Below are 15,017 nucleotides of genomic sequence, written 5' to 3' on the forward strand. Positions count from 1 at the left end.
CCCAACTGCGCCGCCGACAAATCGTCCGAGGCGGCGCATAGCGAATGGACCCACTCAAGGTCTTCCCTTGGCTCAACGTTCCGCGCGGGGCTCGAGCCCACCTGCGCAACCAACCCATCATCCACAGGGACCCGCGCCGCGTGAGCCAGCACGGTGCCCTGTGGAATGACAGCTGGCCGCGACCCCGCGTTCAAAACCATCACAAACGGATCCCTGTCAGCCCGCACCAAAGTGTGAGCCACCGATAAATCAAGACCCCCGACAGCCTTGTTAGAAGGACCCAAAAGCATACTTTGTTCCGAAGCCTCCCTCACCCATGGTTTCCGCAACCGGAGGGGAATCAACATCTGTGAACCCGGGGGCACATGCACGGTCTGTGTCGCCACCGCTTGTATCGTAGCGCACGCCGTCCGAATGTCAGTAGGGCTCGTCAAAAATGCAATCCGGCGACCCGATGGCAGTTCAATGCATCGTTGATCGATAAGAATTTTAATGGGCATTTTAGCCAAAAAATCAGTGCCCAAAAGACACGGAACCGCCAAAGAAGACGAAACGAAAACGGGTCCCGACAATTTGATATTTCCAATGCAAATGGACGCCCTAATCTGACCGATAATGCCCAACGATCCCCCATTAGCGGCGTAAAATGGCACATCCACTGGAAGCAGCGGACGACATTGGACTGGGAGAATATCATAAATGAGGTCCGATATAATAGTTGCCGATGCCCCCGTGTCCACTAACACCCTAATCTCGACCCCATCAATAGATCCCGTAACAACGGACGAACCCGCCGAAGCAGCCACAATTCTATGCCCCAATTCCGCCCATTCAATGTCTCCCTGGTCCCGGCCGAACCCCCCTCGCCGAACCGAATCCCCGAACCTTAACCGGCCCTCCTCCGCCGCAACGCGGCGTCCCATGTGTGCCGAATAAACAGGCCGAGCGTGTGAGGTGCCGCGACTTGCCGGGGATTGTAGAGATGACTTGGGATCTCGGTCGTCGTCCAGCCGAGCACCCATGGCGCGCTGACGCGGAGCGCGGCACCCGGACGCCACGTGGCCCCGGAGGCCGCAGTTATAGCACGTGACGAGGGTCGGAGTAGATCTTGGTTGCTCCGACTTTCGGCCCGATCGCAGAGGCGACCGAGCCCCCGGCCTCCAGTCCCCTGGTCGTCCCGTGGCGAACGCCTCCTCTCGTGGGCTGACGACTTGGGGTTCGGTGACCACCGAACCCGGAGCTGCGACGACAGCAGCGTTGCAACCAACTCCTTGTTTCCGTTGTAGGGCCTCGTGCGCTTGAATACTCGTGGCGACTCTCAAAGAAGAAATATCAATCTCGTCAGCTGTGTTGATAGGGACCCCCAGGTCCTGCGCCAACTTAAGCAGCTGCTCCAAAACCATCGCGTCTTGGCCCTCCTCGTCCATCCGAGGGAACGCAGCATCAGCAAGAGCCAGCAACGCCGTGCGATAGGCCAGCGCGGTCTCCGTGGCCGCTTTCCGTCTTGCGTAGAAATGATGGCGGCACGCCGAGGGAGGTCCGTAGACCCTGGCCAACAAACCCAGCGCATCCTTCAGCGTGGAGCGGTCCGACTTCCGTGCAGACCTGAAGGCCGCGAGCGCATCGTCGTCCAGCAGGGCAGGCAACGCCCGCAGCGCCGTAGCATCGGACCACGCTGACATCTCTTGATGCGCCAAAAACCTTCGCTGAAATTTTCCCCAGTCTCCGCCTTCCGCCTTGAAGGCTGACAACGTGGGCAGACGCTGCTGAAAAATGAAGTCATCCGCCTCGTGGTTCCTCTCCGCCTCTCCGTCGGTGTGTAAGATGGCGGCTCCAGCGGCAGACGTAAAATGGCGGACCCCCTCGCGCGCTGATGACGTCGATGCGCGCGCTTGGGAACCCACCACCACGTGGCGCTCGCCGTTCCCGCCAAAAGTAGGCCCAGGCGCAATGGCGGGAATCCCCCATTCGTTTTGGCGGGAATCTGCGGGGCGACCTTGTAAAATGTCCCCCACCGTCCCCGCTCCTCCCGACGAGCTGATCTCCGCCAAGATGGACGCGGCGGCGAGCAGCAGCTCCGCCAGTTGGGAGTGCGCCTCACGAAGCACGGCCTCGGTCCCCGGTCGCTCGGCCGGCGCCGTCGACGGATCCTGTAGCGTGGGCAAGTCCTCCTCCTCACCCCCCGCCACCAGCGGCCCCGAGTCGTCCAGGTTTTCCTCGCGGTCAATCCCGTGGGTCCTACGGGTCTTCCTTGTCTCCATGCTTGGAAGCCCGTTTCACTTCTGACGCCAGATGAAGTATTGGAAAATGACGGCAGGAAACTCCTTGACGGGAACACACTTCTTTTATTAAATCTTGACTTGTAACGATACAACGCGTGGCCTCTCTTCTTCACAATGCGGTCACCATACAACGGTACAACTCGTGACCTCTTCTTCTTCACCCTACGCTTCTCTTGACTCTCTTAGATTCTGTGCTGCTGGCTCTCTGTGCCTCGTGTAGACTCCGCGCCTCGGCTACACTCTTCTCTCGTCTCGTGTAGACTCTGCGCCTCTGCTACACTCTCCACTCGCCTCGTGTAGACTTTGCATCTCTCTCTGGCTACACCGTATGCATACTCGGCTCGTGTAGACCTTTCTCTCTCTCTGGCTACACCGTATGCATACTCGGCTCGTGTAGACCTTTCTCTCTCTCTGGCTACACACTATACATCACTCAGCTCGTGTAGACCGTTCTCTCTCTCTGGCTACACACTATACATCACTCAGCTCGTGTAGACCGTTCTCTCTCTCTAGCTACACACTTATACCTTACTCTCCTCTACTCTCCCTTACTCTCCTCTCCTCTCCATTACTCTCCTCTCCGGGCTCTATCTCTGCACCTTCGTCTTCATTCTTAGATGGTTCCACTTCTGCCCTCTACTCCTCTGTGCATCATCTTATATATCTCTTCCTCCCGGGAGACGGAGCGGATGCGGACCTCAACGTCGGCACCGCTCCTCAGTTACCCAATCACCACGCGCTATCTCTACGATCCGTTTCCGCCCAGCGCGTGTTTCCACTCCTCGACCAATCACACCGCGCTGCCACCCGATCACTCCCTCTCAGCGCGTCACCGGCACACAGCCAATCAGCAGCACTACCCCCACCCGCGCACTGACGCCTGCTCCTCCCCGTCAGCGCGCGTCACCACACACACACGTACATACGCGCTGGCACATGACGTACACACCCAGCGCGTATCACCACTACACACGTAAACAGAATAACGATGTTTATACCGTTTGTGTTGCACATGAATGAATGGTCTACTTGTGATATTTAATTTAAAAAATGAAGCGAGGTAAAATACCCCTGATTAAACCACACCCTCCACCTCTAAATTAAACCTTATAGCTGTGTAAACAACATTTATTTTAAACCGGTTTTAATTTCTAAAATAAATTAAACTAAACTGATTTATTTTATTTTGCCAAGTTACTCCCAACTAAGCTGCTATGTAGCAGCATTGTTTCAGCAGCGACCCTAAATATCACAAATGATAGCAGCTCCACCAAGTGGGATCATCGTCATCATCATCGTGGAAATTCATAGCAGTCGACATATAACTCTAAACGTGTGTTTCTACAGACTCAGAGAGACCCGTAGCGACCCATAGAGACCCACAGAGACCCATAGAGATCCATAGAACCCCACAGAGATCCATATAGACCCATAGAATCCCATAAAATTCCACAGACACCCATAGAAACCCACAGATACCCATAGAGACCCACAGAGACCCATAGAAACCCAAAGAGATACATAGAAACCCCACAGAGACCCACAGATACCCATATAATCCCATAGAAATCCACAGAAACCAATAGAGACCCACAGTTACCCATAGAGACCCATAAAATCACATAGAAACCCACAGAGACCCATAGAGACCCACAGTTACCCATAGAGACCCATAGAGACCCATATAATCCCATAGAAACCCACAGAGACCCATAGAGACCCACAGCTACCCACAGAGACCCATAGAATCACATAGAAACCCACAGAGACCCATAGAGATACACAGTTACCCATAGAGACCCATAGAGACCCATAGAATCCCATAGAAACCCACAGAGACCCATAGAGACCCACAGTTACCCATAGAGACCCATAGAGCCCCATATAATCCCATAGAAACCCACAGAGACCCATAGAGACCCACAGTTACCCATAGAGACCCATATAATCCCATAGAAACCCACAGAGACCCATAGAGACCCACAGTTACCCATAGAGACCCATAGAGACCCATAGAGACCCATATAATCCCATATAAGCCCACAGAGACCCATAGAGACCCACAGTTACACATAGAGACCCATAGAGACCCATAGAATCACATAGAAACCCACAGAGACCCATAGAGACCCACAGTTACCCATAGAGACCCATAGAGACCCATAGAATCCCATAGAAACCCACAGAGACCCATAGAGATACACAGTTACCCATAGAGACCCATAGAGACCCATAGAATCCCATGGAAACCCACAGAGACCCATAGAGACCAACAGTTACCCATAGAGACCCATAGAGACCCATAGAATCCCCTAGAAACCCACAGAGACCCATAGAGACCCACAGTTACACATAGAGACCCATCGAGACCCTTAGAATCACATAGAAACCCACAGAGACCCATAGAGACCCTTAGAATCACATAGAAACCCACAGAGACCCATAGAGACCCACAGTTACCCATAGAGACCCATAGAATCCCATAGAAACCCACAGAGACCCATAGAGATACACAGTTACCCATAGAGACCCACAGAGACCCTTACTCATACTAAACTATTTTATTTGACCAGGTAAAGCCCCGCTGAGCTGCCGTGTAGTAGCTCTGTTTCAGAAGCGACCCTGGTAGCGGCTCGACGAATTGGCTCATCATCACCATCTCGGGGAAATGTATAGCAGCAGCCAAATCACTTTAAACGCGTGGTCACGTCGATTCTAAATGTGGGAGGAAAGAAAAACCCGGAGGAACCCGAGCAAAATCCACGCAACCACGGGGAGAGAGAGACACTCAAACTCCAAATATACAGCAGGTCTTCAGTTCAGTTCATTTATTAAATCCTTTATTAAATCCTTTATATTAAGGTCGCGTGCTTGCTTGCTTGCGTGCTTGCTTGCTTGCTTAGGACCGTGCAAATCTTTCGGTCGTTTTTTAACCCACTTCCCGCGATCCAATCGAGCTGACATTTTCCACACAGACTCGTTGTGCGAGACAATTAATGTTCCCAAAATTTTACACTTTTTAGGCAAAAAAAATGTATTTTACATATATTCAAATTCAACTCATTCAGTGTAAGAGCCCAGAGCGTAACCCCTACACAGGCCGTGGCGGAGTAGCGCAGTTGGTAGCGCCCTCGCTTCCCATGCCAAAGGTCGCGGGATCGATCCCCGCGTCCTCCACAGGCGAATATATTTTTAAATCCTTTATATTAAGTTCGCTGCCACGCATATAAAAGATTTATAGTGAAAAACTTTGTTTTACTGGTTAAACTTATTTTTCAGTTCAGTTCAATTATTAGGTATAGCCCTGTGAGCCATTCGGCTCTTGACTCGGGTGCAACCGCAACAAACAAAAACATGAACAAGAAACATCTTAAAGTGAGTATGCGCAACAGAAAAATCCAGGAAAAAACAACAAAGTCTTGCAGAAAAAGCACCGTAAATCAATTCTGTGCGCAAAAATCCCAGTGGGATGCAAGTCAAAAAATAACAACCATAAGTCAGGGTCGGGATCGAACCCACAATCTACTGTATACCAGGCGAGGTAGTTAACATCTCCTAGCCACCGTGATGATGATGATGATGAGAGAGAGATAGACGCAGACTCCAAATATACAGCAGCAGCAGGCGTCGTCAGGGTCGGGATCGAACCCACGACCTCCTGCACACCAGGCGAGGTAGTTAACATCTCCTAGCCACCATGATGATGATGATGATGAGAGAGAGACGCAGACTCCAAATCTACAGCAGCAGGCATCGTCAGGGTCGGGATCGAACCCACGACCTCTGCACACCAGGCGAGGTAGTTAACATATCCTAGCCACCGTGATGATGAGAGAGAGAGACGCAAACTCCAAATCTACAGCAGCAGGCATCGTCAGGGTCATGATCGAACCCACGATCGACCGTATACCAGGCGAGGTAGTTAACATCTCATAGCCACCGTGATGATGATGAGAGAGAGACGCAGACTCCAAATGTATAGTAGCACGCATCGTCAGGGACGGGATCGAACCCACGACCTCCTGCACACCAGGCGAGGTAGTTAACATCTCCTAGCCACCGTGATGATGATGATGAGAGAGAGACGCAGACTCCAAATCTACAGCAGCAGGCATCGTCAGGGTCGGGATCGAACCCACGACCTCCTTTGCACACCAGACGAGGTAGTTAACATATCCTAGCCACCGTGATGATGATGAGAGACAGACGCAAACTCCAAATATACAGCAGCAGGCATCGTCAGGGACGGGATCGAATCCACGATCTACCGTATACCAGGCGAGGTAGTTAACATCTCCCTCGCCACCGTGGCTGCTCTACACGCCGTGAGATATTTCTATTGTGGCGGCGACCTTTCCACGACAACAAAGCAATTGATCACACGAATGTCGACGCGCCGAAGCACGTCATCATCAGCGTGCCTCTCGGGGGGGGGTCGAATGTCAACGTACTCGAATAAGGTTACACCAATACATTTGTATCGAATAAGGTTGAACCAATAAATTCGTATCGAATAAAGTTGAACCAATAAATTTGTATCGGATAAGGTTGAACCAATACATTCATCACAGCGGGCCGCTGACGATGATAACGCGTGGGATTTGAAACTCGGCATGCATGGAAATGCATTCTACGCAGGCTTTCGCGACAAATGCCATCCATAATGTCGGTTTTATTTGGGTTAGAGCGCGTAAATGTGAATGTGTCGTTAAACCCAATGGATACCCATTGTCATTAATATTGTAATGCGAGCAAGGATTGAGGGGGGCGGAGTCTGGGTCACGTGAGGAGAGGGAGGAGTTAGGGTCACGTGGGGGAGAGGATTTAGGGAGAGAACCGGAAGGGGTTCGGGGAGTTGAGACGGAGTGAAACGGGAGGAGGCCACGCTGGGCAGTACGGGGAGAGTGGCGCGATCGCCACGTGTTGGGAGACGTCGGCACCGTCAGCCATCGGTGTCAGGACGCAGAGGGCTAGCGGGCTGTGGAAGGCTAGCTGCAGAGCGGAGCAGCAGGGTGGCTGTGGAGTGATCGTCGGAGGAGACGCGGGCCTGAGCGAGGACGCCGTGAGAGCGAGATTCTACGAACCCAAATAAAGGACAACGGAGATCGAAACTGAGAAAGAGTCCTTTATTACATTATGAAGGGCTCACAAGTGACGTCATCACATCCACTCCTCTATTTAAGGAACCAAACGGTAAGCTTGCTCCACACAGATATGGATGTCCGCCTGATGATGCCGGTCGTAATTACTGGCGAAACGTTGTTCTCAGATTTTAAATGTTGTTGTGGAATAGCTCTCCAACACGCAACCGGTTAGTGCTGTACCAGTAACGAATTGGCACGTTCGGTTTACGTGACAAATCTGTAATAATTGGCTGCGTCGGGCAGTGGCGGGTTTAACGACACATTTATATTTATGCAAGATAACCCAACAAATATATATATATTATAAAATAGCTTTACTTACCTGGCTTCGCCCGAGACTTGGATTCTTGTCTTGGATTAATACACGGCCTACGCGGAGGGTGGGGAGGGATGCGTGACCTCAGGCACACTGCGTGACGCTACCGCATGCAGGTGATATCACAGATGTGACGTCAGTGCTCACTTGCCGTGCAAAATATATCCATTATTGCGCCCCCCCCCCCCCCCCCCAAAAAATACAAAAATATGTTTTTAATACCTTTTGCATTGTGTACACTCTGGAAGCTACCCACATGCCACATTTTAAGTTTGTTACATGTTGGGAAGTATGCTAAGCATTTCGAACAGACACACATTCACAAATTTCCATTTTATATACATAAATGTTGTCTTTGCGTACAAGGTACGCGCGCATCGCGTGAGTCGAATTTGAGCAACCAAACGCGGTGTGTGTGTGCGTGCATTTTATTTTCAACTCGAGTTTGCCTGTAAAGTTATTTACCGATCCAGTCAGAGCAAATGTCATGCCGCCGCCACGAAGCCGTTCAGCAGGCGCCCCATCTAAGACCTCGCCACCACCAAGCGACGGAGCCGACCCCGCGTCCCCCTCACCTCACCTCACACGAACACACCCGCACGCATTCCCCCCCCCCCCATAGAGCTCCGTGGGGAGGTCACCTGGCCGACCGGTTTTTATCCGAGAAGCCCTTATCGGGATTAAACTTTCACGGTTTCCGGCGACCAGGGAATTGGACGACCTCCCCCGACGCTACTTTGCACCGCGGCGCTGCGACCGGCCTTAAGGTTGCAAGGTCGCAGCGAGGGGCCACTCGGCCACCGCGGGGGAAACGCATCTCACACACCCCACACACGCAAGTATCGACGGGGCAGGCAGAGGGAATAAGCATTGTGATGGAGGAGCATCATTAGAAAACACGCAGGCACCATTGTTAGGGGAGTTAAAGGATACGGCTGTTAGTATGAGTAATCGGGAGAGCGGGGTCACGCGGGGAGCCGTGCACAAATTCCCACGGCGCACCTTTGTGACGGACGCCGCCGCATAAACTGCGATAATGGGGGGGGGGCCTGCGTGAGAAAGGGATTGATTGGAATTTGCGCCGCGCAGGTTGAGCATTAATTAGCATATCAAAAGCGGATTGATTGGAATTTGCGCCGCGCAGGTTGAGCATTAATTAGCATATCAAAAGCGGATTGATTGGAATTTGCGCCGCGCAGGTTGAGCATTAAGTAGCATATCAAAAGCGCCCGGAACGGCGGTGCGCATGCGAGAGGGTCGCGAGCCTATTGTCCAGAGTCGCATTCCCTTTGAGGTAGGGAGGATAAATGGGGAGCGCAAAGGGGAAATCGCTCTCTTGCTCCGAGAAGCCAACGTCCAGGACTGCCCCAGCTCTGCCCTCCGGACGTCCGTGCGACGTGTCGAGGCAAGCAGCGAGGAAAACCCACGGAACGTCGAGTGCCTCAAACCGTGAGTAAGGAGGTAAAAGTGTTTCGTGAACGATAAATAGGGAATAGGTTCCGGGTTAGTAGAGTAGGCAGCCTCGTCGATTCATACTGACTCAACAACCAGTCCCACGTAGCAGACAATAAATCATTAATAGCTGATCGTGGCCTCGTGTGATCTCGTGTTATAAGTGTGAACGCGTGTGGTACTGTGTATGCGTAAGCTCGCGGCGTGCGTAATCAGCGTACCCCAGGTGCGCGATCATAACGTGAGCGGCGAGCGCGGCGCAGAGCGGCGCAAGAGTGGGTATCGCGTGTGGAGCTGTATGTGTGTGTGCGCGCACGTTCACGACGTGTATAATACAGGTGCGCGATCCTAGCGTGAGTGGTCAGGGTTGAGTGAGTGCCGCGCAGAGCTGTGTGTGGGTGTGCGCGTACGTAATTAACCATGCCTACTACGCGGACCCGCGGGGGAGGGGAATCCTGGAGCGACGGCTCTCACCCCATGGGTGAAGAACGCAGCAGCGGTTCGCCTAGCAGCGAGGGGGCGAGTAATGAGGTTAACCCGGCCGTTAGGGGTACCGAGGGAGGGATCTCGGGGGCTAGCGACCCTCACACAAACCCGTCCCGAAAAAACGACGGGACGATACCACGACTCATCACGACTCTCCTGGATGACTCAATCATTATGATCGCGATTATTAAATTGATATCATATATATATTTCCCTATGGCTCTACGGATCGGAATATTGGTTGTTAAGCGGCTTGACAATGAACTCGTTATCGTTTGATTGGGGTGCCTTGCCCCCCCCCGCCCCCTAGTGGCCAAAGCTACGAGTTGGTGGTGGGTGGGGGGAGACCACCGTTTGTTCGGCTTCCGCAAAATTGCCGCCATCGCGCGTTTGTTTCTACGCTTTTGTCATCGTCATCGCCACCGCGGTGTACAGTATCCAGCGGAGCTGCAGTCGTAGTCGTAATCTTCTTCTCATGTGCTGCAGCAAGGGGGGGCGGGTCTGGCTGTCCTTGCCAACCTCCTCCACGCTGCCCCGTTCTGCGCCATCTTTCTTTCCAGATTTGAAGCTTTCGTGACTGCAAGGATTCATACTCTTAGTTCTTTCGGTAAAGTCACGTAGGTAAAAAATGAAATCAAAATTAATAAAAATTAAAAAACATTATTTTTATTTTTTTTAAATAAAAATAATCAAAATTAATAAAAATAATGTTTTTTATTTTTATTAATTTAGATTTCATTTTTTGCCTATGTGACTTTACTGAAAGAACTAAGAGTATCTTTCTTTCCGCTTCCGATCGCACCACATCGCTACACCCCCCTCCAACCCTTCTTCTGCCTTCTTACTCTTCATCTCATTCCTTCCACTTGGTGATTTCGAAAAGTTTATTGGTTTGGCCATGTTTGTTTGTCGTAGTACGGAGTAAGACTGATGGCCTTAATCTAAGTTGTCTTGTGGTTGTTGTTGTTGTTGTTTGACCTGCATCCCACTGGGATTTTTGCACACAGCGTTGGTGTACGGTGCTTTTTCTGCAATATTATGCTGTCTTTTCTTGGATTTTCTGTTTGCACTTAGTCACATATTCACTTTAAGATGTTTTCTTGTTCATGTTTTAATTTTTTGTTTGTTGCGGTTGCACCCGATTCAAGAGCCGGATGGCTCACAGGGCTATACCTAATAAATGAACTTGAACTTGCATCACTTGCCACCTTCTTGACTGACCCCCCCCCCCCCCACGTAATTTTCCCCTTCGTCTCTCAACATGACCGAACCCACAACCAGAGCCTTTTCTCTCTCTCTCGCTCTCTCTCTCGTCTTCTCCGTCATTTCTACCACCTCGAGTCTCACTTCTTCATTTTTCCCCTCCCTGTCCTTCCTTGTTAAACACCAACATCCGCCGCAACATCCTCATCTCTGCCACTGCCACCGCCTGGTCCGCCCCCGACGGAGCCGTTGGTGGGCGGCTGCATCTTTTGCAAAGAGCGGGCGAGTGTGCCCCCCCCCCGCCTACAGCGTTAAATGTTCGAGACCGTGAGCTGTTCACGGCGCCGATTGGCTCTCACAGCGTGGAACAGAGGGGGTGCGTTTCCTAGTTACCCTTTGAAGGGCGGAAATACGTGACTACATCTATGTGCCCACAAGGAGAAGCCCTGTCCATCAATCACGAGACTGTTGTTATCACGACAAAGTGCACGCCGGTGTGGAGACACTTAAATCACAAAGCGCGATCATTAAAGATCAATATGTCTGCTCCCCTTTCTGCACGTCATCATGCCCAGTGGCAGTATGAGCTGTGAGCCAAATATAGAAGGATATAGAAAACTGGTCGTGGGCCTCCCCTAAGTCGACTCAGCCACGGTGGTGAGATGTGAATCCCCTCGTCTCGTAAACAGGAGGTCGTGGGTTCGATCCCGATCCCAACTCTGACGATGCCTGCTGCTGTTTATTTGGAGTTGGCGTACATCTCTCTCTGTCGGTCTTCCCCGTGGTCGCGTGGGTTTTTCTCCGGGCCCTCCGGTTTTTTATTTGGCTGCTACCATAAATTTCCACGTGATGGTGATGATGATAAGCCACGTCGCTGAGCTGTTATCATTCGCGATGGCCAGGTCGCTTCTGAAAAAGAGCGACACTGAATGGGGGGGGGGGGGACTTACCTGGTTCAAACGAAATTAAGTCCTTTTAAATAGGTACATGGTGCGGTGCATGACCATAATAGCCAGAAGGACCATTCTCCTGAACTGGAGAGATCGTGAACCTCCACCGTCAAGAGGAAGGAGTTTGATGCCACGTGGCATCCCCTGATACAGAAGCGCCTGCATAGCTGTAAACCCCTAATCAGTGCCCTACATTATTACAGACCAAGTCAGACCTTACTGCTCACCCCGTGCCCCTTATTAATAATATCAAAGTCTACAAAGTCCCATCACAAGGGAGAAATACAAACAAATAGACAATCACCACTACTACACTCACCACTAGCACACTCACCTCTAGTACACTCATCACTACATACCTGTCAACCCCTTATCAATGGCCTACCTTATTACAGACCAATTCAGACCTGATTGGTCACCCCGTGCCCTTATAAATCTCAAAGTTCATACTACAAACATGATGCCTTGTATAAAGGTCTCAGTTTTGTACCAGTTGAAAGGGTAAAAACCTATCACTATATTTTTGCCACTGGTAATGGAGGTCTCATAGTATAAATTCCTACCCCGAGCTCTCAATACTCTGATAGTGCGCTGTTTTTGAGTTGTACGCCTTTTGGCGTCATCTGGTCCAACACCAATGGAGACTAGGCTCTAAGAAAAGCTGTCTCGGGTGTGGACCAATCAACTTCAAGGACAGTGCATATCATTATCCGAGTTGATTATTTTTGTTTGCATTTTGACTGCTTGTGTTGTGGTTATTGCAAACATGATGCCTTGTATAAAGGTGTCCGTTTTTGTACCAGTTGAAAGGGTAAAAATCTATCACTATACTTCATCCTACAAAGTCCCATCACAAGGGAGATACACAAACAAATAGACAATCGCTACACTCACCACTAGTACACTCACCACTAGTACGCTCACCACTAGTACACTCACCACTAGTACACTCACCACTACAATCACCGCTACACTGGGGCATAAAAGGCAGCGGTTGCTGGCCGCACTACCGTTTGTGCGCCATGCAGTCGGCATTCCAAATGTTTATCGCTACAGAAGGATTACCGCTGCTGCTGCTGCTGCGTCTGAGCTGCCACTGCTATGCAGAGTGGACCGAAATCAAATGCATCACTCCGGATGACCGCTGCAAAGTATGATCTTGAGTTTTGATTATAGTGTGCTGATGTTTAAAGGTGCATTGAAAAATGTTGATACTCCTGCTGTTATGGAGTGACTCATGCTGCCAGCTATGACTGCAAAGTTTGGTCGTACATGTTACGTATATCGTTAATTGTTACATTTGAATCACAGTTCCTATGATCACCGTCACATTGTTTTATAGCTTTATTTTGGTGATTTCGAAAGTTTTGGCTGAGCCATGTTTGTCGGGATCAAAGCCATGACCTCCTGTATACCCGGCGAGGTAGTTAACATCTCCTAGCCACTGTGATAATGATGAGAGAGAGAGACACGCAAACTCAAAATATACAGCAGCAGCAGGCGTCAGGGTCGGGATCGAACCCACGACCTCCTGCACACCAGGCGAGGTAGTTAACATCAGCGCCTTCGTGATAGCCTTGGGCTAAATGAAGGTCGCAGGATAATATCAGTGATCACGAACATACTTGACACAATCCATGGGTGGGTGTGCGAAAAACACCACTTTGAAAGATGTTCATTTTGATCATTTTGCAATGGAAAAAAACAAATCTCGAAAAGTTCATCTCCCGTGATTCATCTGTCTCACCTTTTGATAAAAACAGAATTGACATTGGGACGACTCTTGCCTCTTTGTATAACCGCCATGCCTATCCTTGCTATATAAATACACATTTATTCAAGAAGATGTCTCGGTTACATTTTTTTTGTTAATCATTACCCAAAAAAACACGGTCATTTTTTTTTCGTAGGCCCTTGGCACAGTGCCTACTGTGGCCTATTGGATGACAACGGCCCTGGTGGCTGAGTGGGTGAATGAGTGAGTGGGTGAATGAGTGAGTGGGTGAATGAGTGAGTGGGTGGCTAAGTGGGTGGCTGAGTGGGTGACTGAGTGAGTGGGTGGCTGAGTGGGTAAATGAGTGAGTGGGTGGCTGAGTGGGTGAATGAGTGAGTGGGTGGCTGGGTGAATGAGTGGGTGGGTGGGTGGCTGAATGAGTGAGTGAGTGGGTGAGTGGGTGAATGAGTGGGTGGGTGAGTGGGTGGGTGAGTGCGTGGGTGAGTGTGTGGGTGGCTGAATGAGTGGGTGGGTGTATGACAACCCGGGGGGTGAGTGGGTGGGTGGCTGAATGAGTGGGTGAGTGGGTGAATGAGTTGGTGGGTGAGTGGGTGGGTGGCTGAATGAGTTGGTGGGTGAATGATTGGGTGGGTGAGTGGGTGGGTGGCTGAATGAATGGGTGAGTGGGTGAATGAGTTGGTGGGTGAGTGGGTGGGTGGCTGAATGAGTGGGTGAGTGGGTGAATGAGTTGGTGGATGAGTGGGTGGGTGGCTGAATGAGTTGGTGGGTTAGTGGGTGGGTGGCTGAATGAGTGAGTGGGTGGGTGAGTGGGTGAATGAGTGGGTGGGTGGCTGAATGAGTGGATGGGTGAGTAGGCCCCAGGCACACTGCCTACTGTTGCTTATTGCATAATACGGCCCTGGTGGGTGGGTGAGTGGGCCAGGAGATGTTAACTATCTCGCCTGGTATGCAGGAGCTTGGAGTTTGCGTGCCTCTCTCCCCGTGGTCGCGTGGATTTTTTGTTTCTCCTTCGGTTTTTCCCCTCCACATTTACAATCGTGGACTTGTCATCATGTAAATCAATGCATAGATTTCTGTTTATATGATTGTGGTTATGGTTGTACTTTTTTAATCCCTAATCTCTGCCATTACATACAATGAAACAAGAAATGGTAAAAAAGTAAAAACAGAGCAATGTAATACAACTCACTATTTGACATTATTGTAAAAATAAAATAAAAAAGTCCATCCCATGTACTCTGTGTGTCTGTGTTGTCTCTCTCTGCTTGTGTGTCTGTGTGTCTGTGTTTTGTCTCTCTCTCAAATTTAGTTCTACCTGATGACGGTTTCTTGTGTTGCAATCGAAACGTCGTACTCTATTATTTAATGTATTTTATTTCTACGTGACTTTACCGAAAGAACCAAAGAGTCCATCCTATGTGTTAGTGAATTTTACAATATTTTTAGGCA

The sequence above is a fragment of the Lampetra fluviatilis genome, chromosome 55 (genome assembly GCF_964198595.1).
Source record: "Lampetra fluviatilis chromosome 55, kcLamFluv1.1, whole genome shotgun sequence".
In the NCBI taxonomy this organism is placed as follows: domain Eukaryota; kingdom Metazoa; phylum Chordata; class Hyperoartia; order Petromyzontiformes; family Petromyzontidae; genus Lampetra; species Lampetra fluviatilis.